The 24,863-nt window shown below is 48.4% G+C and overlaps 1 long non-coding RNA gene across 6 annotated transcripts in view; it reads left to right on the forward strand.

The window, feature by feature from the left end:
• The window catches only part of LOC133103924 (uncharacterized), a 109,053-nt gene that overhangs the window by 3,301 nt on the left and 80,889 nt on the right, over positions 1–24,863 (forward strand). For 4 of the 6 annotated variants that reach the window (XR_009703423.1, XR_009703421.1, XR_009703425.1 and 1 more), the window contains exon 2: positions 11,623–11,789. The exons of the other annotated variants lie outside the window; for them this stretch is intronic. This is a non-coding gene — a long non-coding RNA (uncharacterized LOC133103924). The remainder of the gene's footprint in view (positions 1–11,622; positions 11,790–24,863) is intronic. 6 annotated transcript variants of the gene reach the window in all.

Raw genomic sequence — 24,863 nt, forward strand, 5'->3', positions numbered from 1 at the left:
TGGGAAGTCTGTCCTGGCTTTCAGATGACCTCTAAAGGGAACCCATATTTGCCTGCCTGTCGGCCTGTCCAGCTTCTGTCTCCTTCAAGGTCAACAGAGAGTGAACTTTCTCTGGGTTTTATACTTTTATGTAGTAGGAAAGTTATATATGAATTGGATTATAGGCATCTTGTATCTACAAAACCTTTCTCTTGCTTGGGATCTCTAAAAAGAATGACTCTGTTGTGTTCTCTTGGGTGGCACCTTCCTCTCTCTGTTGGCATGATGGAGAAGAGTGACCAGAAGACCAGGAAGGGCCCTGAAGTCCTGCTCTCGAAAAGTAGAAGCATTAGGTTGAAACTTATGAAATTATTGATATGTGATAGGTTCATTCTGCAGAACCTGTGAGCCTAAAGTTGGTTCTTGGGAATCTTCCAGGGCATGTTATTCAAAGGATGGCTTGTAGGTAGCAAAGGAATTGGTGATTGTTAGGACCCAGAATGGGATCACTAAGAACACACCATGTCAGACTCATCCTATTTTTATCTTTGATGGTCAGGGGCTGTGGCCTTGAAGAACCTTATTTGACAGACACTTTCCATGTGCCTGGCACTGTTAAGTGTTTTACAACTGTTAACTCACGTAACCCTCACAACAACCTTATGAGGCAGGGGAATAATATTATCTCGATCTTCTGGATGAGGAAACGGAATCAGAGAGGTTAAGTAACTTGCTCAAAGACGCACAGCTAGTAAGTGGCAGTACTGGGATTCAAACCCAGGCTGTCTGAATTCAGAGTCTTTGTTTTCAACTATTATACTCTTCTGAGACTGAGGATTGGATGATAGGTGAGGTAGAATTTGGGACTGTTTGAAAAATGCTTCTGGGATTATATCCAGTGGAGACTTGACTCTGGGAAGAGTATGCCTGCCACCCCCAGACCACCCTGCACCCTCTCTTGAGCTATTTGTGCTCCAACTGGGGACATTGCTTTAAAATTTTTTTTGAGATATAATTGACATATAACTTTATATTAGTTTCAGGTATGCAACATAATTATTTGACATTTGTGTATATTGTGAAATGGTCACCACAGTAAGTCTAGTTAACATCCATAACCATACCTGGTTACAAAAATTTTTTTTTCTTGTGATGAGGAGGGATCTTACCTTTATTTTTTTAATTAAAAAAAAATTTTTTTTTGTAATCCAATTTTTAAAATTTTTTATTTATTTATTTTAAAATTAATTTTTATTGGAGTATAATTGATTTACAATGTTGCATTAGTTTCTGCTGTACAGCAAAGTGAATCATTTATACACATATGTATATCCACTTTTTTAGATTCTATTCCCATATAACTCATTACAGAGTATTGAGTAGAGTTCCCTGTGTTATACAGTAGGTTCTTATTAGTTATCTACTTTATATATAGTAATGTGTATATGTCATTGCCTGTAAGTTAATTTTTCTGAGATATTGGCAACTAGTCAACTAGTCAAGAAACCATTGATGGCTCCCCTTGGCCTCCTGGGCAAGTTCCAAATTCTTTAGCCTGGCCTTCAGGGCCCAGCACTGGGAGCCCTTGTTCCTCACTCGGCGTCCTGTGCTCGGGCCAAATTGACCCCAGAACTGGCCCTGGGTTCTCCAGCCTCCACACCTTGGAGGTGTGTTTCCCCGTGAAGTTCTTTGTCACCCACAGTCCTCCCCTCTTTAGATCACCTCCTTCTTCAATTGCTTCTAGGTCACAGATAGGCTAAGCAACTTGTTCAAGGATGCACAGCTAGTAAGTGGCAGTGCTGGGATTTTTTTCTGACATCCTTACTGGAGCTGGAGTGGGAGCCTAGATGGAATTCAGCTTGTAGAGTCAGGTAGACCCGGGTGTAAACCCAGCCCTTCCTCTTACTGGCTGTGGGGACTTAGGTTCTGACTTCACCTCTCTGAGCCTCAGTTGCCTCTTGGTAAAATGGGGAGCATCTTGCCCACTTCTTCTGGATTCAGGGGAGATCTGATGGGATATGGCCTGTCAGTGATGGCTGGTGGGTGGTGTGATTTCTGGGAGGGCGTGGCTGGGCTGGTCAGAGTCTCCCTCGGATGATGGAAGTTCTGGAGAGAGGGCTGGATCTGAGCCATCTCTGGTCCCCAGCAGTGTCTTTCTGAAAGGGTCCGGCCTTTCAGGTAGGAGGCAGGAGCTCAGGAAACACTCCTAGAAGTAACCTGGAAGGATTAGATTTAGCCACAAGCCAGACTCCCACATTGCAGCTGGGAGACTGTCAAGCAGGTCTAACCGGTCCCATCCTCTGGCCAGGATCTCGGGGTCAATTTGCATGGAAATTGATTGGCAAGGAAGGCACTGGAAGGCAGTGTGCAAACCCCAGCAGGATCTCCTGGGAAGTGGGATTTACAGCCTTGAACGTACTGTGGGAAATAAGCTGGAGTTTCAGCCCTGAGTGCGAATAGTCTCACCCCCACCAGCTTTTTCCAGATGCTCAGAGCCCAGGGACCCTTGACTCACAGGGCTAGCCAGCATTTTTCTGGCATGGTCGCAATGCATGCTTGCCTTCCGCCTTGGGAACCACTTTTTGGAGAGAACATCTTGAGTCTTTAGGCTGAGGGCTTGGGTCCCTCACTTGGTGACAACACAGCCAGTTTTTGGTAGCCGTATTTTATGTGAGTCTGTGTGGTGAGTGTGTCCTGGTATGCATGCGTGTGTGGGCACAAGGGCCCCTGGAAGGGTGTGTGTGCACGTGTGTACACAACCACAGAAAAACAGTGTGCCTTTGTGGTTAAGATGGGGGACCCAGAGTCAGGCTGCCTGGGTTTGATGGTCACCTCTGCACTTGCTGGCCCCGTGATATCAGAGAGATTACTTCCACTGCAAGGTTTCAAATTTTATATAATATAATTTTAATAATGTTGAGGAGTTAAAGCTCTCATGAGAATTAAGTTAGATGTGCATGTAAGGTGCTTAACATGGTCCCTCATGCATAGCTGCTCAGTAAAGAGTGATCGCTATTTTCATTGTATTATACATCTAACATGGGTAATATTGAAGGCAGGAGTGTAGACTCTGCCTTCAAACCGGAATGTCAGTTCCAACACGTTCTAGCCATGTGGTTTTGCACAAGTTACTTAACTGCTCCCTTAGTTTCTTCATCTGTAAAAATGAGGATGATAATATTTGTACCTGTCTCACAGGGTTGCTGTGTCATAAGGTGCTTAGAACAGTCAGTGCCTGGGGGGTACGTGGAGCTCTGTGTGTTAGGTGCTGTTATTATCACCGTCGTGATCTCCACGGTGACCATCACCGTCTTCATCTCCAACTCCATCTTCACCATGGTGATCATTGCCTTGTTAGCCACCGTTGGTACCCACTTACTCTTCTAGGGGAAAGTCTGTGGGTGAGGGGAGCTCTAAGGCAATTAGTCCATGCTCAGACCATAGAGAAGGCCTGATGAAGTCTCCAGGCATCATCTAGGATAGCACGCGGCCCCAAGTTCAAGTCTTGCCCTGCTGCCTTGGTCCCTCTGTTCACAAGGCGCTGTCAGCTACGGCCTGTCCCTCACAAGACACTCTGGGTGGTGGGTGAGGAGCTAGACCTCCACACCCCAGTCGGCCTCCTAATAATGACACCTGGCTCCTCCCCAGCCAGGAGGGGTGCAAGAGCCTGGCTGGCCCAGCCTCCCGGGCCCTGAACAGCTGACTGGTGTCCACATTTGCCTCCTTATATTTATTTATTTATTTATTTTTGGCTGCGTTGGGTCTTTGTTGCTGTGTGCGGGCTTTCTCTAGTTGCAGCGAGCAGGGGCTACTCTTCGTTGTGGTGTGCGGGCTTCTCACTGTGGTGGCTTCTCTTGTTGCAGAGCACGGGCTCTAGGCGCGCGGGATTCAGTAGTTGTGGCTCATGGGCTTTCTTAGAGCACAGGCTCAGTAGCTGTGGCACACGAGCTTGGTTGCTCTGCGGCATGTGGGATCTTCCCAGACCAGGGCTCGAACCCGTGTCCCCCTGCATTGGCAGGCGGATTCTTAACCACTGCGCCACCAGGGAAGTCCTGCCTCCTTATAAAGGGCCTCCGATTCATCCCTCAGGAGAGCAAGGGCTAGCCTTCTTCCTCCAACCCAGGCAGGGGCTTCTTCCGGCCACATTGGCAAGACCCCAGCTTCTGCAGTGTGCCAGTTCTGACCTGAAACTCTGGCTCCACCACGCTGGGTGGCCTGGGGAGGCCAGGTAATCTTTCTGAGCCTCACGTCCCTCATTTGCAACATGGCTATAATCATATTAATCTGGCGGGGCAGTAAAGGAGAGATGAGGAGTGAATGAGAAAATGCACATAAAGCAGTAAGTGCAGCGACCTGCACGGGGCAGGTTCTCACCAGAAAATATGGCCCTTTCTGCCTTCCCCTCCAACCCCCTCCCAGTCCTGGGGGATCCCAGGGGCCAGGAGATGGTCATAACAGATGGACCAAAGGGCTCAGAACTGCTCCCCAACAGGGCCTTCTGGAAGCAGGGACAGGGTGCGTTCCTCTTGGGGGAGAGAACAAGGATGGGTGGGCCCTGAGCCCAAGGTCTGTTGAGACCCACCCCTCTGCATGTGCTGTGTGTGTGAGCTCACCACCTCTACCTACTGGACACAGGTTACAGAGCCAGAGGTCAGGGGCTGCTCACCATGCCCTTCCTGGTGTCCCTGGGAACTGAGAGGGTCAGGAGCAGGTATAGGGGCCACTGCCCGGCACTTGGGAGTGGCATGTGTGTGGGTAAGTGAATGAAACCCTGCTGATCTTCAGGCATTAATCCCCCTCCTTCACTCAACAAACACTCTGTGCTCAGCACTTCTGCACCCCCAACCTCTCTGATTCCCGTGTCATCCTACAGTAACTCTGAGTGGTTGTGAGTCTGTGCTCTCAGGTGGCAGCTTGTGAAGGACTGGGGATTGTGCCCAAGTCCTCCTTCTAGGTGGCTGAGCTAGGGTTTGAACCGGGGTCTGTACACAGGTCCTAAGGGGCTTGAATTCCAGGATGAGGAGTTTGGGGATCACCCTGCAGTGATGGAATCCTGCTGCCATATCACTGCTGTGTCATGGAACCCAGGGACACAGCTGCTTGAACTAAGAGTGGATATTTGATCCCAGCTGGGCCAAGAAGCATCAGTTTCCCAGAAATTAGAGTTTGGATTCTGGGGTGCTGGTTAGAGTGTGGTGGGAGCTGGGAAGGGGGAAAGGGTGGGGAAGGGGAGTCGGGGCAGCTTCAGCTGGTCCTTGTGCCTGAGGAGCTGGAGAAGGGCTCTCTGCAGAGAGGGAAGGATGAAGTTGGCATATAGAGAAAGCTGAAGAGGATTAGGATGGCTTCATGGAGCTGGGTATAATAGAGTGAGCTGAACTACTACAAATCAGTGAAAAATAGGAGGCAGTACATGAAAGCAGGGTGAAAGAGTGAGAGTGAGCCAGAAGTGACATTATGGTTCACATGTGGCATAAAGTCCATGTTGAGATGGGCCACAGAGTTGCCTCTGGGCTTCCTGGTGGCCAATGGGAAGAGGCAAAAAAGACCACCTTTAAGACCCATAGTACTTCTCAAGGAAACATAAGCATTGTTGGCCCTGGGGCTGGAGAGAAATTTCTCTGGTGGACGGTCAAATACCCAGACAGATGTTTGGTCGGGGAGAGATGAGTAGAAGTAGCAGAGTCTGCTCTGGGAGTCAGGAGACCGCATTCTGGTCCTAACTTCACGTGTGAACTTGGATGGTTGCTTAGCCTGTCTGAGACTTAGTTTCCTACTGTGACATGGGGCACCTGCCTTCAAGGGCTCTGAAAATGGACTGACATATGTGATGGAATTACCAGGCCCACAGTTCCCGTCAGTAAGGCTAGGCTCCCTCCCTACCTCTGTCTGAAAGCTGTTTCCCTTTAATTAAGCTTCTTATTGCTCTCCTGACCTCTTCCTGCCGTGGGCTAGCTCCTCCCAAGGTGTACTCACTACCCTTGGGACCAAGGCACAGCCAGGTGGCTGCTGGCATGTTGTCTCCTGGAATGAGCAAGGGCCCTCAGCTCCCCGCTGAGACTGTGCCCGTAGCTAACACAAAGCAAGCCAGGCTCCACCAGCCCGCATTCTGCCAGGGCCTCCTCTGTGCCTGGCCCTGGATGGGGCTGACAACTCTGCCCCTCAGCCCTGCTCAGCCTCCACCGTGTGCTCCTCAGCCCCCTGTGCATCTTCCAGCACAAATCCTAGGAGTGGATAAATACTTGTCTGTGTGATAAGTTGTTTTAACATCCATCCCCCAGCTAGGACACATGGGTCATAGGCGTGGTGTATTTTGTCCTCCGCTGTTATGTTGGTCCACACATAGTACGGTGCTTGCTACGTAGTAGGTGCTTGAAATATATTGACTGAATGAATGGATGAATGAATGGATGAATGAATGAACTGAATGAAACCTTGTAATGGTCGGTCCTGGGGAGTCAGGATCACTATCTCCATTGTACAGTTAAACTGCGTCTTTGTCTCATTTTCCACCTCCTTAGCAGGCCAATTTCTACTCATTCTTCAGGTTTCAGCCAAAACCTTAGTCCTTTAGGAAGGCCACACTAAAGATCTCGACTGGACCAGGCACCCCACCATTATCGCCAGCCCCCACCTCTCCAAGCTGTGCCCAGGTTCCCTTCCCCCATATCCATCTACTGGGAACTGTTTATTTGGGTTCGTGACCCTCTTAATTCCAACAGTTTCATAATTTTCAGGGCCCAGTGCAAAATGAAGATACAGGGCCTTTTGTTTAAAAAAATTATGGAGAAATTTAAGATGGCAATAGAGCATTAAAGCAAGCATGGCCCTTTCTAGCTGTGGGGTCCTGTGTGACTACAGGGGTCACATGCCTGTGAAGCTGGTTCTGATTCTGTGACAACACAGACATTGCAAGTCTGGGTTTACTGCTGCCTCCTCCTGCCCTGAGCCTCACACAGTGCCTGGTCCTCATTAGCATCTCATTTAAACATCAAATGAATAAATGAATGAAAGCAGATGTGTGGATAGAAGTTACATAGCCTCTCTGAGCCTTATTTTTCCCATCTGCAAAATGGGAATATCTTGCTTCTCCCCCCACAGGCAGGCAGTGAGGACCTCCTGAGCCTTGGGGCTATGGGATCATGTAGCACGTGTCCTAGAACTAGTCAGTTGCAGGTGATCAGAGGACAGAGGCTGCTCTGTGTGGGGCAGAGTGAGGTTGGGCCTTATCAGGTCAGTGGACTCTGCTCTCTTCAGGCGGCCAGCCTGCTTCTGATGACATACTCCTACCTGGCTGGAGCCCAGGGATGAGGGACAGACTCTGAGCCTCTCTCCCTTAGCAACCTGGTTTATTAAATAACTACCACGTATCAGGCAATCTGCATGCATCATCTTTTATCCTGTTTGGCAGATGGAGGCATCAAAGTTCAGAGAGTAAAAATGGCACTTCCAAGGCTACTCAGCTGGCAAGGGGCAGAGTCAGCTGTGGAAGCCAGATCTGTCGTCTCTTAGACTGGTGCCCACTGAGAACGAAAAGTACACACCGTGAGAGATCGGTCCGCAGAACCCTGCATGAGTGTGTATGTGTGCGTGTGCGCTTGTTCCAGTGTACAGGACATCCTGTGTCTCGGCTCGAGACCCTGCTGATCTTCCCTGAAGCCCATCCAAGCAGGCCTGCTCACCCCTGGGTCTGGAGGACGCATGGATTCCAGGCCGCCCTTGGTCGGTGTCATCATCACACGTAGCCAGCAGTGTTAGAATCCATGGGACAAACATTGCTGATTTTCCTGGGGTGCCATTTTTACACACATACTTTATTATATATTGACTTCTTGGCCTCTGTGTTTTATAATTAAGGAAATCCTAGGTTTTTGTTTGTTTGTTTGTTTGTTTTTAAAGATCTATTTATTGATTGATTGATTGCTATGTTGGGTCTTCGTTTCTGTGTGAGGGCTTTCTCTAGTTGCGGCGAGCGGGGGCCACTCTTCATCGCGGTGCGCGGGCCTCTCACTATCGCGGCCTCTCTTGTTGCGGAGCACAGGCTCCAGACGCGCAGGCTCAGTAGTTGTGGCTCACGGGCCCAGTTGCTCTGCGGCATGTGGGATCTTCCCAGACCAGGGCTCGAACCCATGTCCCCTGCATTGGCAGGCAGATTCTCAACCACTGCGCCACCAGGGAAGCCCAGAATCCTAGTTTTTAAGCTTAAAACTGTACTAAGACTTTTGGGATACCTGTAGAAGCTTGCTTTAAAAAAAATTAAGGAGAGGCACAATGTAAACAGAAAAAAAGGAAAGAAATCCTTCTGTCTCACTACAAAACCATCATGAATTTATAAACCTCCCCCACACACCATATACACAGACACCATACACACACACACACACACACACACCCTTTCAAAGGCTCCAGAGGCCAAAGTCTGACTACCCACTTTGCAAACTGGAATTTGAATGTTTTTACAGTAGGGTGACACAAGCCTAACTTCTCCCTAGAGTCTTACATCCCCCCACTTCCTGTCTTGTGCCTCAAAAGCATTGTGTTTCTGAAACTTGGCAAGATGGACACTTTGTTTTAAACAAAAATGGGTCCAACCTACACCCAGTGTTATGAAACTTTTTTCTTTTGCTTAACAACATGTTTTGGACATCTTGTCTGTACAGAGTCTGACCTCACACTTTTAAACAGTTGCACCATGTTCCAAAGATCTGTAGCTTGAAACATTGTTCTTTATAATAAAGCAGCAGTTGACAGCCTCTGGAACAGAATGTGTCAAAAAGGAGACTTCAAAGAAATGTCCTGCTTGGGGAAGCTCACTGTGGTCAGGCTCCCAGAACCGTGGGGTCTGTGGATGCAATGGCTTTGGCCTTCGGAGGAACTTGGGTTGGAGGTGCCCGGCCCGTGGGAAGGAGCATGGGGCTCCGTTCTTCGTGCAAGGGAAGCACTCTCTTACCCACTGATTCCCACCTTCATGCTCATATGTTAACACACTTGCCCACGTTCCTACACACACACACATACACCCTGCCACACACTGTAACTGCTGTTGTAAATGTGAACCTGACCATCATGTCCCAAGGATGTGGAATGGGCATATTAAAACACCAATTGAGCCCTTACTGGATGCCCAACAGTGTCATAGGAACTTCATGGGTCATCGAGTGTGGTCCTCAGAATGAGATGTCCTCCACCAGATGAGGAAACTTTGAGGCTCAGCCAGGAAGCGATGTCCCCACAGACACACAGAGGGTGAGTGGCCGAGTCTGATCAGCACCTCTCTGCCCCCTTCAGATCTGGGAGGATCTACCCAAACCTGGCCAGATGGGACCTGGGAATTTAAGCTGGAATGCTCTTGAACTTGGAGACTGTAGCTTGTCCATTGCCAGTCTGGCCACCTCCAGCCTCTTCCAGTGTCCTGAGCTCCAGGACAGATGCCGAAGAGAGATGCTTACTGATGGATTCGACCGCCACAAATGTAGAGCTAGGACTGCCTTTTCCCATTTGTGGAGGCAGAATAATGGCCTCCCGGAGATGTCCCTGTCCTAATCCCTGGAACATGTGAATGTGTTATCTTACCGTGGCAAAATGGACTTTGCCTTTATGATTAGAGTTTGTGACCTTGAGATGGAGAGGTTACCCTAGATTCTCCGGGTGGGGCAAATGTCATCACAATGTTCTTAAAGGTGGAGAACCTTTCCCACTTGTGTACAGAGAAATGTGGTGTGAAGCAGGGTTGGAGAGACACAACATTGCTGGCTTGGAAGAAGGAGGCAGGGGCTGTGAACCAAGGAGTGTAGGCAGCCTCTCCAAGCCAGAAAAGGCAAGGAAACCAATCCTCTCCGAGAGCCTCCTGCAGACACCTTGATTTTAGCCCAATGTGACCATGTCAAACTTCCAATCTATAGAACTGTAATTAAAACTATAATACAGAAACACCATTTATCCAGGAAAATCCACTTACTCATCCACAGGGCCCTTCCTTGGTTGTATCACACACATGCACACACACAGTCAATGCTACTTGGATTGAGTACGGTTTATGACTCCAGGCATGGTGCTAAGTAATGATAATACTATTAATGCTGATGCTGATGGTGGTAACAATAGCAAACACTGAAATCAACCCGCCATGAGCACGGGCTAAGTGCTTATATTTATGAATTCTTATAGTTCTTATGACACCCCCAGGAGGCAAGTAACTCTTAGTAACTCTATTTTACAGATAGAGATATCGAGAGGCAGAGAGGTTAAATAATTCTCCCAGGGTCACTCAGCTAAGAGGTGGAGCTGGGATTTAAACTCTGGCCATCTGACTCATGTTTATCTGCTCACCACATACATCCCCTCACATTTGCACAGAAAATCACACAAGCACTTCACGGCTCTGACCAGCCTCATTGGCCCCAGGGTGCATGAGAGAACTGGGTGGAGAAAGCTGAGTTCAGAAACCCTGGCTCCAAAAGAAGATTTTCACGGACAGTTCCTGTCAAAGCTTCGAACAATGTATTCATAAGAAAAAAAAGTTGCTAATTTCCCCCCCCTTAATTTCACATCTCTTTTTGTGAAACTTCACTCGTTTCAACCAGATGATGGGTTCCATGTGTAATTAAACGTGAGTCAGTGTGTCTGGCTTGGCAGGATTCTTCAGACCTGTCAGCTCTCAGTAGAGGCTGCGTCCTTCGTGGGAGTGATCCTAGACTTCAGGGTCTGGAGATGCAGTCTCCCAAACCCGGGGCATCCTCCCCTGACCTCCACCTCCCCACAGCCCCCCAGGGCCAGCAAGCCAGGCTGGCTGGGGACCACAGAGATAATTGGTGTTTTCAGGCAGCCAGCAGCTGGGGGTTCACAGCTCCACCTCCTTACCTGCCTCTGGGCAGGGCTGGGTCCCCTGGAACCTGTCGGGCTGGTTTGGAGGCTGTTATTACTGTGGCTCTCTGGGATGGGATGGAGACCTGGAGGAGGGTGGGAATGGGGGAAGGGGGGCTTGGGGGGATGGGAGAGAGTGGGGAAGAGGTGGGATTGGGGCTGGGATGGAGAGAAAGAGGGTGTGAGTGAGGGGGGCATGGAGATACGAACGGGGCTGGGAATGGGGGGATGGGGGGTGAGAGGAGAGGGGTGAGGCTCTGTCTCTGCTCACTCCCCGCTTAGCCAGCAGATTTCCTCATTTCCCGCCCCTCACTCCCCACTCCAAGTCCCAGAAGAAGGACCAAATCTGATTCTCTATTTAGTTCAAGGTCTGGTATTTAATGAGGATGGAAAACCACTTTGCTAATCTCCCCCCAGATAGCGGGAAGCCCACCAGGTGAGGGTCCAGCCTGACTCTGCTTCCTTTTGGCCCTACTCAGGCCAGTGAGGGGTGTTGGGGGCTCTAATTCAGTCTGAGGTGCTTGCAGGGAGGGTGTAGGTGGGGTTTGGGGTCCACTAAATGGGCACCCTGAGAATTGATGGGGCCGTCTACACAGCCGGGTTACTGGGTAATCTGACAAAGCAGACGCCCCTCTTTCTGCTCTCAGCCACGTTGGACCTAATTACTAAAATAACTAAGATCTAAGTTATTTCCCATTATTAACCTCCAATCCCATTATCAGTGTCCAGCCGCTTTCTTCTTGCCCATTTAATTCTCCCTCTTCCCTCCTTCTCTCCTTCCAGCAACACAGTCAACCTTGTGTTTTGGGTCAGGGTACAGAGGAGACCCCGACCCTCCCAGAGCTCGCAGCCCAGGGGGCAGCACTCTGCCTGCTTGTCTGAGAAACTCCCGGAGGGCATCTCGGAGGAGGTGATGTTTGCGCTGAGGTTTGAAGGATGAACAAATGGGGGTAGGTAATGATGGTGGAGGCCAGCAGAGAGAATACCCACTGAATTCCCACCCTGTCCCTGTCTCTCCTCCTGTTCTTTCTCCGTGAATTCTCATGAAGAGTACAAGATAGGCTTTATGGCTCCAGTTTTATGATTGAGGAAATCAGTGTGTTCAGAGAGATACAGTGACTTGCCCAAGTTCACACAGTTGGACCCAGGGGCACGGAGGTAGGACTCAGACCCAGGTCAGAGTGTCAAAACTTCATGTTCAATCCACTAGAGAAATTCTTCCATCGGGAATGTTCCAAGCTGAGAGCAGGAGAGGATGAAGTAGGTGGGAATTTGAAGAATCATCAATGGTTCTGGATGGCTGGAATGTGCCTGATGCCATGTGGGGCAGTGGTGGCAGGGGGCGGGGGTGGGTGTTATAGGCGTTTGGCAAAGGCTAGGCGAGGAGAGTCTTGAGAGTCAGCCTCGGGAATCGGGAACTGGGAGGCATGGAAGAATTATTTTTGAGAAGCAGCAGGGGCCTGGTGCTTGGCTTGGATCAAGCAGACTCTGGAGCCAGCCGGGCAGGTCTGAATCCTGACCTGGCCGCTTACCGCCATGTGACCCTGAGCTAGTCTCTTAACCAGTATTGCTCCCTAGCCAGGCAAAGATAGTATCTACTCTGTGGAGTTGTTATGAGCATTGAATAGTTACAATATTTAGCGCAGAACCTGGCACACAAAACAGTTGAAAATTATTCCTGTTTTCTTTCAGAAATCTAACGTCTGGGGCTGGTGTGGGGGATTCTCAGGAAGCCTAGGAAGGGTGGTTTTGATTTCTACATAAGACATACTGAGGCTGCAGGAGGATGAGGTGGGGTATCCCGGAGCCCAGGATGAGAGGAGGGGGACGGGCAGGTAGACTGAGGGTAGGTCCCACCATCCTACCTGCCTGTGCCCTCTGCCCTTTTCCAGCAGTTCTTGAGTGATGAGGGTGGGGAGAGGAGGGAGGGAAGACAGAGATCAGAGATGCCAAAGGTCACCCATGGGGCCCCAGTTCCTCCCAGGGAGGTAGCTCTGGGAAGCCCAGGGTGAGGGCAAAGGGCAGAGGGCAGCCCAAGCATCTCTCCTCCTCCGGAGCTGAGGACAGGCAGAGCTGGGGCTGGACCTGGGGCAGCCTGGATTTTCCTACTGTTTCTCCGTGTGCACAAAATTGGCCTGAGTCCTGGGGCAACTGGGGCTTTCTCCTCTCTGACTGTGTAGCTGAAGAGGCGAAAATGCTTCCAGGAGGAGAGTCACCGCCCGGGGGATGACCTGGAGGGGTCTGGCATGTGCCATGGGATACCCCCCTGACCCACTGGGCTACACCCTAAAGAGTGGCTTCGGTTAGTTTGAAAGGGGACCCACAGACAGCATGCCCAGGGCCTACTTCTCTGACTTTTCCTGCAGGCACAATGGGACCTGTGCTACCGCTCAGGATACTTTTAGGGGCCCATTGAAATATTTTCATTTCTTTAAAGTCAGAAGAAAAAGAGTGAATATCGTTCAGCCTGGATTATATTTTTCTTTATACCAACACAGTCATGCATTACAATTTTAAATATATTTTCGTGGAGGTCAGAGCCCATGAAAGCAACAGTTCCTAGGTCCCATGAAAGTCATGATGCAGCCCGGTCTTTGCACTTCCTTCTCTGCAGGCCAAAGTCCCAAGAGACAAAGGACTTAGGTGTGGACCCACAGGGAACTGGGTTCAAGCCCTGATTCTAGCACTTGCCTGCTTTGTGACCCTGGCTAAGCCACTAGCCTCTCTGAGCCTTAGTTTCCTCATCTATAAAATGAGATAATGAAAGAAGGAAGGAAGGAAGGAGAGGCCTTTAGCAAGGTTACCTCTGAGCACATAAAAAGCATCCAACCTATCAAAGCTAAATTAAGGCAATCAGCCTGGTATTCAAGACTATGCACTTAATAGATATTTGCTGAGTGCCTGCCATGGCTCAGGCTCTGTACTGGGCACCCTAATCATTCAGCCCCTACCTGTTCCTCAGCCTCTGCAGATTGTGGTCCCTACCCCACCCATGTCTGTATCCCCATCACTTGACTCCCTATTCCTGGCTTACAGAGACCCTTACGGTTCCTGCCAAAGCGCTCCTTCACTTCTACTTCCTTATTTGCCACTGGATCCTTGGAATTCTCCTCCTGAGCTGGCCAGGTAGTACCACCTGGACCCGGCAGAAGTCAGTTGTCATCACCTCAATTTTTGTTCATTTCAGGAGGAGCTGCCCCACCCTTTGTTCCACCCACATCCCCATGCCCCAGTGGGTCCCATTGGGACCCAAGATCCCCATTGCTCGCCCCTCCTCCCCAGAGCCACATCCAAATTCAACCCTGGAGTAGTCTACTTTAACTTTTCCCCAACAATCTGCAGAAAAGGGGGTCAGGCAACCTCTCATTTGAAATGTTGACAACCTTAGCTTCCTAATAAAATAGAAGCCTGTTTTTTATCTTATCCCTGCCAGAGACATCACGAATGATTGATTGATTGATTTAAAGAAATTAAAACATGTCACATACTTTATAAGCAACTTAACCATCCGTGCTGGAGGCTGGGTACCTGACATAAAGATTTCAGTTTTAAACGTGGAAATAAATATTTTTCAATTACCAAAATCAATATAAAATATGAAAAGATGAATAATAAGGAAACATAATTTCCTTTCTCTTAAATGACACTAAAAACCTCTGAAGTCCCAGATTTTCCACAGTGGTATTCACGGCTTAAAGTAGGAAAAAAACACCATATGTGTGTGTGTGTGTGTGTGTATGTGTGTGTGTATATATATATATATATATATACATACATACACACATACATATATATAGTGAACCCCTTCTTCTGCATCCCCAAGATATAACTCTTTGCTCCTACCTGTGTGCTGTTCCCTCTGTCTGAGATGCCCTCTTCCTCTGATCCTGTTGAATGTATATAAAGTCTCACAGGGCAGAAATCTTATATCCTTCATTGATGGCTCCCAAGTTCCTAAAAGAATGCCAGGCACATAATAGGTGCTTATTAAATATTTGGGGGAATGAATGGTCAGTCTAGAAAACTCCTATTTATACTTCAAAGCCCCAATCAAATGTCCTAGCTCTTTGTGCCACCCCATCCCCCCAGCAGTGTCTGACATTGTATTTCCCACACTGCTTTGCATTGACGACTATATTTCTGCGAATCAAGGAGAATCTGGGTCTCTGGAGGAGGCAGACCTGGGTTCTAATCTTGCCTCTGACATTTCACTCATTCACTCACTCAGCAAAGATTTACTGGGCATCTGCCTCTTATGTGCCAGTCACTTAAATGGTGAGCAATAGCAGATCAGTGCTGGCCGCCCGTGGAACCCCATACATGTGCCCATTATCCTTCCCAAGCCTCGGTTTCCTCAGCTGCAATGTGGGTAACACCCCCTTCCTCAGTGTTGGGTAGATTAAACTGGAAGGCACAGCAGGCACTGGGGCCTGGCAGGGGCTCATTCGTAGGTTTCCCCGGGCTCCCGCTTCCTTGCTGGATTCTGAGCTCCTTTTCAGGGTGGGGGATCGTTCCCATGTACTTTCTCTTCCCTCGGGCACAGAGGAGGTGCCAACAAATGTTGGCTGGTACTGAGCATGGCTGAGCTGGACTTTGTGCCCATCTCTGTGGTGCTCTCTCTCTCTCTCTCTCTCTCTCTCTCTCACACACACACACACACACACACACACACACACACACACACACACACACGGTCAGATCTGGCTTGGCCTGACCTCACAGTCTCTTCCAAGGTCCAGGACCACCCTCCACCTTTGAGTGGGCAGGTGCTAGGGCTAAGCAAGAGTGCCAGCAACTCAGGATTCTCAGCTCCAGGAGGGTGTGGGTTGCCCTGGGGAAGGACATGCCCAACCTCTGACCCGAAGTGGCCGAGACCCAAGACATGGTACACTTTCACCCAGTTTCTTGGAATCTCTGGGGGTAGTGATGCAGGGCAGATTACAGAATCATCCCCCATCCCACCCCCCGCTCCTGTGCCTCTGTCTGGTCATTCACACTCCAATAACCGACATGTGACCAGATGGCCATCGCCCGCCCCCTTGAGCAAACACAGTGCATGCAAACAGCGTTTGGCCTCAGGTCTGGACAAGGCCAGCCAGTCACTCGGGACACCCACCCCCATTCCACAGAGGAGGAGGAGCACAGGAGACCTGGACACCTGGGTTCTCACTCCCACCCCAACCTCAAGGCATGATCTGGTGCCCATCCCTTCTTGTCTCTGTTTCCCTATTTGTACCAGGGTTTGGCTGGCTCATAGGAGAAGCAAGGCTTGGAACCCTTTTAGTCCCTTTATTTTGCTATCAAATTCTTGGCTTTGGGGCCAGAGAAGAACCTTTGATCTTTTCAGATTTCGATTCTGCACACATTTCTTATGTACCCACCATGTTGCCTTAGCAATTTCTGGAATCACCTCCAAACTCATTTCATCTTGAGTTGCAAACTCCCCAACCTGCCAACTTTCTCAAGTCCCTCTAGGACTTCTCAGGCTCTTGGGGGGCCTCCCGGATTATGTGTCCCTTGTCCCAAAGAAATAGAGTCCAAAGAGTTGAGAGGGAGGGAGAACACCCGCTCCAAAACAGACCGGTGAGTTTCACATCTGGGAGATGCGTGTCACCACATCCGGAGGGGCAAGATGGAATTCAAAACGTGCATATCATATAATTTTATTTGAAATTATGACATAATTTCCTATTGGCAAAATTATTTTAAAACTACGAACCACAGAAAATAATGAGTGTTAAGACTTGCTTTGCTGAGTGGGGACTTTGCAGAAGGTATCTTGAAAGGGGTGATGGCTTAACATTAAGCTGAACCATCGAAGTTGCTGGTTTTTTTTTAAAGTCAAACACAGTCGAATATTGCCCTTTCATATGGTGCATCTTAAAATTTGGAGGTTATCAGAAAAGTGTGTGGGCAGCTGAGAACTACTGATGATTGGAGAGGAGGGAAGGCTCACATTGCGGTGATGAGGGGAGAATGAGGAGGTGGATACAGAAATGGAGAAGGGACTGTCAGAGGGCAGCTCAGCCAAGGAGATCCAAGAAGGAGGGTGGGTCATGGTCCAGCAGTTTGGTGACTCTGCCAGTCAGCCCCTGCAGCCCTGTCCAGCATCTCCTTCACCATCTGCCCCAGGACCTTTGCACCTGCCACTGGCCCTCTGTTGTGTGTGCCCTTGAAATGCCCCAAGTGCTCTCAACCCTGGCCTCCCCATGGGCTGTTGTCTTTGCCTGTAGTTTGCTCTCCTTCTTCCCTTCGGATGGACAATGAACTGTTGATCAGCCCTTAGATGATCACCTTTTTAGGTCTTCTCTGCTTCCATTGCCAGACAGGGTTAGATGCCCCTAATGTTATACATCTCCATTTCTAGCTTAAATTGCTTTCTGACATCAGTCTCCCCCACTGGACTGTGAGGTCCTGAGGGCAGAGCCTGCATGCATTTTTTTTTTTTTTGGTTACTGTATCCCTATCCCTAGCACAGGGCCAGGCACACTCAGCCATGCGATAGCGACTATGAAAGGATGGGCCCCCAAATCCTCAGGATGCTGAAGTCCAGGTCTCCAGCAAGCCTGGCCTCTGACTCAGCCCAAACACCCAGGCCAGACATGACTTTCCACAGGGTCTACTTGGAGCTTCCGACTTTGAAAAAGACGTGCCTTTCCACTGACAAGTTCAGAGCACTGAGAAAGGAGGGCCCATTGTCAGATGGTGTTCTGATTATCTACTGCCGCAGAAGAAGCCATCACAAACCTGCTGGTGTGAAATAGCAGCGCTTTCTGTCTACTCGCAGCTTCTGTGGGTCAGGAATTCTGGAAGGGCAGAGTGGGGACTTCTCTTCTCTGCTCCGAGATGTCTGGGGCCTCAGCTGGGATGACTCCAATGGCCAGGGCTGGGGATCCACTTCCAAGATGGCATCTTCCCTCCCATGTCTGGTGCCTGGGCTGGGTTGGCTGGAGGCTGGGCTCAGGTAGGACTGTCACTTGGAGTGATTAAATAAAGCGGAAGTTGCATGGTGTGTTATGACATAGCCTAAGAAGTCACAAAGCATCATAAGTCATGCCTGTTCACTCCTGCCATATTGTATTGGTCAAAGCCATCACAAATCCCCCCGGTTCAAGGGGAGGGAGTATAGACCCCACATCTCAATGGGAGTAGCATCAGAGAACTTATGGCCATGTTTTAAAACCACAGTGGGTGGTTTATGCCATTGTAGACTTTTGGGGTCAGACCCATGGGCAGATGGTGAGCTGGATTACCAAATACATCTCCGACACAATTGTTAGCGTTGGAAAAGCATTTAAAAACCTGCCAGGTAGAGGAGGAAAGAGGCTTGTAGCTTCATAGGCCTGAGTTCAGATCCTGGTGCTGGCACTTGGTATCTCTGGGGTCTTGAGCAAGTCACTTAACTTCCCTGAGCCTTGGTCTCCCTGAATTTTCAGTTACCTGAACAATGGATGTAATAGTACCCCATCAGGCCGGTGCTGTAGTGAGGATTTAGGGAGTAATAGGGAAGGGTCCGATGCATGGTGCTACCTTTTGTTATCACTAATGCTCTCACGTGCACAATGAGAGTAAGAATAATACCTCATGACCTGTCTTCCGTGCTTTCAGCCATCCATGAATAGGGGTGAATTCAACTTATGTTCTTGGGCCAGTAGCTCCGCAAGGATCTGGAGATACAGACGTGAGTGCGGACAGAGCTGACAGCTCTTGGAGCATCCGCATCTGGTGGACAGGGGAGGGAGAGGGAGGGAGGCAGCTGGGTGTGGAACATTCCCACAGAATGGGGATCCGTGGGCTCACAACACTCTCGGCAGAATCTCCTTTGGCTGATCTCAGCCAATATATTTACCAATGATTTGGTGAAAGTCTGACAGCTTGCTGACCTCACTGGGATGACCAAAGATGGGGAAAACCCAGTTTAATAAGAACCGGTGTGAACAAGGCATAGCTATGGCTTCTAGCCAACCACTGATACTATCTAATGCTTCTGCAGTACTGTGTTAGGTGCTATTTGTATAATTCCACCGAATCACCCTGATCGCTTTATGAGGTGGGTATGTGCATTGTCTGCACTTTATAGATAGAAACTGAGGAGAAGCCAAGTGGTTTGCCCACAGACACATGGGGTGTGAGCTGCCAAAATACTAATGCAACCCCACCTGCAGGAATGGAAGCAAAGGGTCCTGAGCATGGCAGAGACGCGTTGCCTTCTGTGCAGTTCGATCACCCCCATGGGTGGTTCTCATTGAATTCCGAGGCACTGGAGTCCATCCAGGGGAGTCCATCCAGGGGAGGGAAGGAGAGAGGCCTTGAAGACGTAGGACCCTAAAGCTATGTTTTGAGGTGGGGGGGGGTGGGGGGAATGCTTTCCTTACTATGGGAGAGAGAAAACTCATGGGGCAGAGATGACTCCCTCAAATCTCCAAGGGACTGTTGTAGGGCAAAGAGAATCTCATGCTCACTGCGAGGCAGAACTTGGCCCAATTTTAGCCATTCAGAGCTGTCTGAAAACCGATCTGGTTCCCCTGTGAAGTAGTGAGCCTCCTGTCACTGGGAGTATTCAAACCATGTAGCTCTAGAAGTGCAGCTGAAGTCAGGCCTGTAGTGGGTGGGCTGTTGGAGAACATAATGGCTCTAGCACAGTGCTAGGCACTGAGTCAGTGCTTGTATCAGAGGACCTGCAAGGTTTAGGATTAGTGCTGCTTGGTAAGAATCAATTTTTGGATCCAGGCAGCCTCTTGTTTGCTAAGGAGGTAAGAATTATTTTAATGATGACCAAGCATCTTATGTACATTATTTCATTTGAACCTTGTAATAATGCTAATAATTGTGCAGAGCTTATGGGGTTACTATCGTTGAGGAAACTGAAGCACAGAGAGGTTACGCAGCTTGCCCAAGGCCACACAGTAATTGGTAGAGCTGGGATTTGAACACAGGCACCTGGTTTTGCTCACTGCTGTCCTCGCCTAAGGATCTGACAGAGGTATAAGATTGACCCTTGGAGTCTTTGTCCAATGCTGATAATAATGAAAGGTGTTCCAGGTTTCCTCTTGTGGCTTTGCCTCCTGGATCCTTGGGTTTCCCGGCCAGAAAACTGAGGACACTGTTGATAGGACCCCTGAATCACTGGTGGGCTTGGGGACCGACCCAAGGTAGGACACGATTTTGATTCACCAAATATGCTTTTGTGACAAGTACTGTGCTGGCCCCTGGGAATACAGCCACAAGCAAAACAGGTGCAATGCCTGCTTGCATGAAGTTTGTGGTCTTGTCCAGGAGAGAACGGGCAAGATGCAACCGCAGTGCAAGGTGGTAGGGCTGTGATGGGGTAAGTGCACCCCAGTGTGGGCTTACACGCCCTCGGATCTCAGCATCATAGCGTTCACCACCTGATTTCCAGGAAAATTTCTCTGGCTGCTTGAGCCCACCATGCTTGTGGCAGGCCAGATAATTGATGTCCATCAGGAGTAGCCCCCAATCAGTGACTGATGGGACTGGTGGATTAATACCCCAGCTCCTTCCCGAGCTAAGACTGAGATAACTCATAGGTGTGCTCTGCACTGAAGCACAGGGCTCCCAGCAGAATGAACTCCCAGTTGCCCACTGTGGTAACTTGCCTGATACACACCCTTTGTTGGCTGCCTTCCTTTCGCTGTCTCACTTTCCCCTTCTCTGCCAGCAGATGCTGGCATCAGCTCCCAGATAAACTAGCTGCACTTGAATCTTTTTTTTTTTTAACATCTTTATTAGAGTATAATTGTTTTACAATGGTGTGTTAGTTTCTGCTTTATAACAAAGTGAATCAGGTATACATATACATATGTCCCCATATCTCTTCCCTCTTGCGTCTCCCTCCCTCCCACCCTCCCTATCCCACCCCTCTAGGTGGTCACAAAGCACCGAGCTGATCTCCCTGTGCTATGCAGCTGCTTCCCACTAGCTGTCTATTTTATGTTTGGTAGTGTATATATGTCCATGCCACTCTCTCACTTTGTCCCAGCTTATCCTTCCCCCTCCCCGTATCCTAAGTCCATTCTCTAGTAGGTCTGCATCTTTATTCCCATCTTGCCCCTAGGTTCTTCATGACCATTTTTTTTTCTTTTTTAGATTCCATATATATGTGTTAACATACGGTATTTGTTTTTCTCTTTCTGACTTACTTCACTAGGTATGACAGACTCTAGGTCCATCCACCTCACTACAAATAACTCAATTTCATTTCTTTTTATGGCTGAGTAATTTTCCATTGTATATATATGCCACATCTTCTTTATCCATTCATCTGTCGATGGACACTTAGGTTGCTTCCATGTCCTGGCTATTGTAAATAGAGCTGCAATGAACATTTTGGTACATGACTCTTTTTGAATTATGCTTTTCTCAGGGTATATGCCCAGTAGTGGGATTGCTGGGTCGTATGGTAGTTCTATTTTTAGTTTTTTAAGGAACCTCCATACTGTTCTCCATAGTGGCTATCAATTTACATTCCCACCAACAGTGCAGGAGGGTTCCCTTTTCTCCACACCCTCTCCAGCATTTATTGTTTGTAGATTTTTTGATGATGGCCATTCTGACTGGTGTGAGATGATATCTCATTGTAGTTTTGATTTGCATTTCTCTAATGATTAATGATGTTGAGCATTCTTTTATATGTTTGTTGGCAATCTGTATATCTTCTTTGGAGAAATGTCTATTTAGGTCTTCTGTCCATTATTGGATTGGGTTGTTTGTTTTTTTGATATTGAGCTGCATGAGCTGCTTGTAAATTTTGGAGATTAATCCTTTGTCAGTTGCTTCGTTTGCAAATATTTTCTCCCATTCTGAGGGTTGTCTTTTCATCTTGTTAATGGTTTCCTTTGTGGTGCAAAAGCTTTTAAGTTTCATTAGGTCCCATTTGTTTATTTTTGTTTTTATTTCCATTTCTCTAGGAGGTGGGTCAAAAAGGATCTTGCTGTGATTTATGTCATAGAGTGTTCTGCCTATGTTTTCCTATAAGAATTTGATAGTGTCTGGCCTTACATTTAGGTCTTTAATCCATTTTGAGTTTATTTTTGTGTATGGTGTTAGGGAGTGTGCTAATTTCATTCTTCTACATGTAGCTGTCCAGTTTTCCCAGCACCACTTATTGAAGAGGCTGTCTTTTCTCCACTGTATATTCTTGCCTCCTTTATCAAAGATAAGGTGACCATATGTGCATGGGTTTATCTTTGGGCTTTCTATCCTGTTCCATTGATCTATATTTCTGTTTTTGTGCCAGTACCATGCTGCCTTGATTACTGTAGCTTTGTAGTATAGTCTGATGTCAGGGAGCCTGATTCCTCCAGCTCTGTTTTTCTTTCTCAAGATCCTGCACTTGAATCTTTGTTGTAGCATCTGCTTCTGGGAGAACCCCACTGGCTAAGTCATGGGACAAACCTGGAGGATGCTGTGAGTCCAGAAGAAGGACTCCTCGTCAAGCTGGGACAGAGGTCCAGAAAAGATCCCTGAGGGAAGAGAAATCTAAATTGAGACCTCAAGGATAAGTGGGAGTTAGACAGCTAAAGGGGAGTGATCAGAGAGAGAGGGAGGGATAAGTGTTCCAGACAAAGGGACTAGCATCTGAGGTGGCTCAGAGGCAAGAGAGGGTTTAGTATGCATGGGAGTGATGGTGGGGAAGTTGTTGCAGCCGGCCTGTGGAGTGGGGCAGGGGTGTTGTGAGAGACGAGGCAGACCATGGACCATGCAGATACTTGGCGGCCACAGGGAGCAATTCATATTTTATTCTAAGAGCCTTAGGGAGCAGCTGAAGGATTGTTGGCAGGGGACGTGCACGCTGATGGGGCCAGGTGGAGAACCTGGGAGTTGGGAGGGTGTCTGCAGAGGCCTGGGCATCAGGGTCTTCTGCGGGAGTCTTCTCTCAAAGCCCCTCAGGAGGAAGAGGTCCTGCTGGGAAGATTCCCGGGTCCCTTTCAAGGGACTTCCTCTTGCTGCCTGGTCCCCCGTTTCCAGGAGCCCTTAAAGCCAGGCACTGCGGGTAATTATAGGCTGCGAGAGGCCCAGGGCAGGGAGGCTGGGGACATGTGGGGGGATGGGTGGGGTTCCAACGGGAGCTATCACGCCCACCTGGCCGCCAGGGAGGGAAGGTGCAGACACCAGGGCCCCCATAAAATTGCCCCGGAGCAGGCCGCTTTTACGGGCATTCTGGGTGGGGGCATGACATCACTGGGAGCCAACTGGGGGCCCCCCTGGCCCTTTTTTCTTCTTTGGGGCCTGTCTCTGTGGTTGTCGAGGTACATTCCTGGTAAAGTGGATGCCTTTTGGAAGGCTTGGACCCAATGGGTTTTGCAGCCACTGGCCTTGCCGGTCCTCTTTCAAGCTAAGCCAGCCACCCCCTGAGACGACATTCCCTTCCAAGGCCTCCTGGGAAAACTGAATGGGCCACCTTGAGTTCTCTTCAAGCCACAACTTCCAACTTCTTCTAATGAATCAGCTTCTTTTAAAATATATCCACTTGAGAAAAATCATCAATATGGTTTGAGAAACACGACAACAACAAAGGGGCCTGGATTTGAGCCGGGCTCTACTCAGTTGTTCTGGGTCAAGTCTCCAGTGCATCCAAGCCTCAGGGCTGTCTTGCATGGGTATTAAGTGCTCCACAACCATTAACCAGTATTTTGGATAAACCCATTCTTCCTCGCAGGACTTGATTCAAAGACTTAAAAAGCCTTCTCAGGTCGGTCCACCACTCACATGACATTTACGGGGCAGATGATCTTAAGGAAAATGGAAATGAGGCGCAGACAGGCCGAGGGTCTTATGAAAGCTGCGCTGTCTAATTAAGCTCTGTTTGTGGTTCTTTTGTGAAGCATGATCATTTGTTAGCTCCAGTTAAAAGAAACTATAAAACAAATATACAATCCAACTGAAAATTTAGAAAACAAGGGAAAAAAAAAAAACTTCCCATAAGGCTACCAGCTTAGCATTGTAAGTGCAGTGACTTTTATGTTAATCCAGTTTGTACATACTGGCCTTGATCATAAACTTGAAATGTGAACACTGCTTTCCCACTTACTGTTATCATTTAAAGTGCCTTTGCCTGCTGCACCAGCCTTGTAGATTATCATATTAATGGTTACCTATCATTTCATCAAATTGCTGCTGGTTATTGTTGAATTTTACTTTCAATTTTCCCCTCTTCCAAATAATGCTTTAATGAACACTTTTCTTTTTCCACAGAATGTTTCTCTTTATTTGTCTCATTTCCTTAGGATAAATTCCCAGAAGTGGAAGCAGTGAGTCTCAGGATAGGAACATTTTTGTGGTTTGTGATACATATTTTCCAATTTACTTTCCATAAAGGCTGTTCTAATTTACCTTGCCTCCAGCAAAGTTGGCCTGTTTAGCAGTTTCAGGGCAACCTCACCAGAATTAGGTATTATTGTTTATAATTTTGTTTGCTATGAGATAAACTGTTACTCCTTTTTCTTTTCTTTGATTGTGGATTCAAAGATGTATATATAATGTGTTTTAAAGAATTTTTAAAAAATTAATTAATTTTTAATTTTAATTTTTGACTATGTTGGGTCTTTGTTGCTGCGCGCAGGCTTTCTCTAGTTGCGGTGAGAGAGGACTACTCTTTGTTGCGGTTCATGGGCTTCTCACTGAGGTGGCTTCTCGTTGCGGAGCACGGGCTCTAGGTGTGTGGGCTTCAGCAGTTGTGGTTTGCGGGCTCTAGAGCACAGGCTCAGTAGTTGTGGCGCACGGGCTTAGTTGCTCCGCGGCATGTGGGATCTTCCTGGACCAGGGCTCGAACCCGTGTCCCATGCATTGGCAGGCGGATTCTTAACCACTGTGCCACCAGGGAAGCCCCTGTTTTAAAGAATTTATATTCCTTTTCTTTTTAACATTATCCGATATTTTTGGTGGTACTGAATGAGTCCTTTGCTACAAAATGCAAGATTGGCATTCCTGTGTGCCTGTGAAAGGCAAGTCTATTCTATCCCATGCCAGACAGTAATAATTGTAATACACTGGGGCTGCCGCCA

This window comes from Eubalaena glacialis, chromosome 13, assembly GCF_028564815.1.
Source record: "Eubalaena glacialis isolate mEubGla1 chromosome 13, mEubGla1.1.hap2.+ XY, whole genome shotgun sequence".
Taxonomy (NCBI): Eukaryota; Metazoa; Chordata; class Mammalia; order Artiodactyla; family Balaenidae; genus Eubalaena; species Eubalaena glacialis.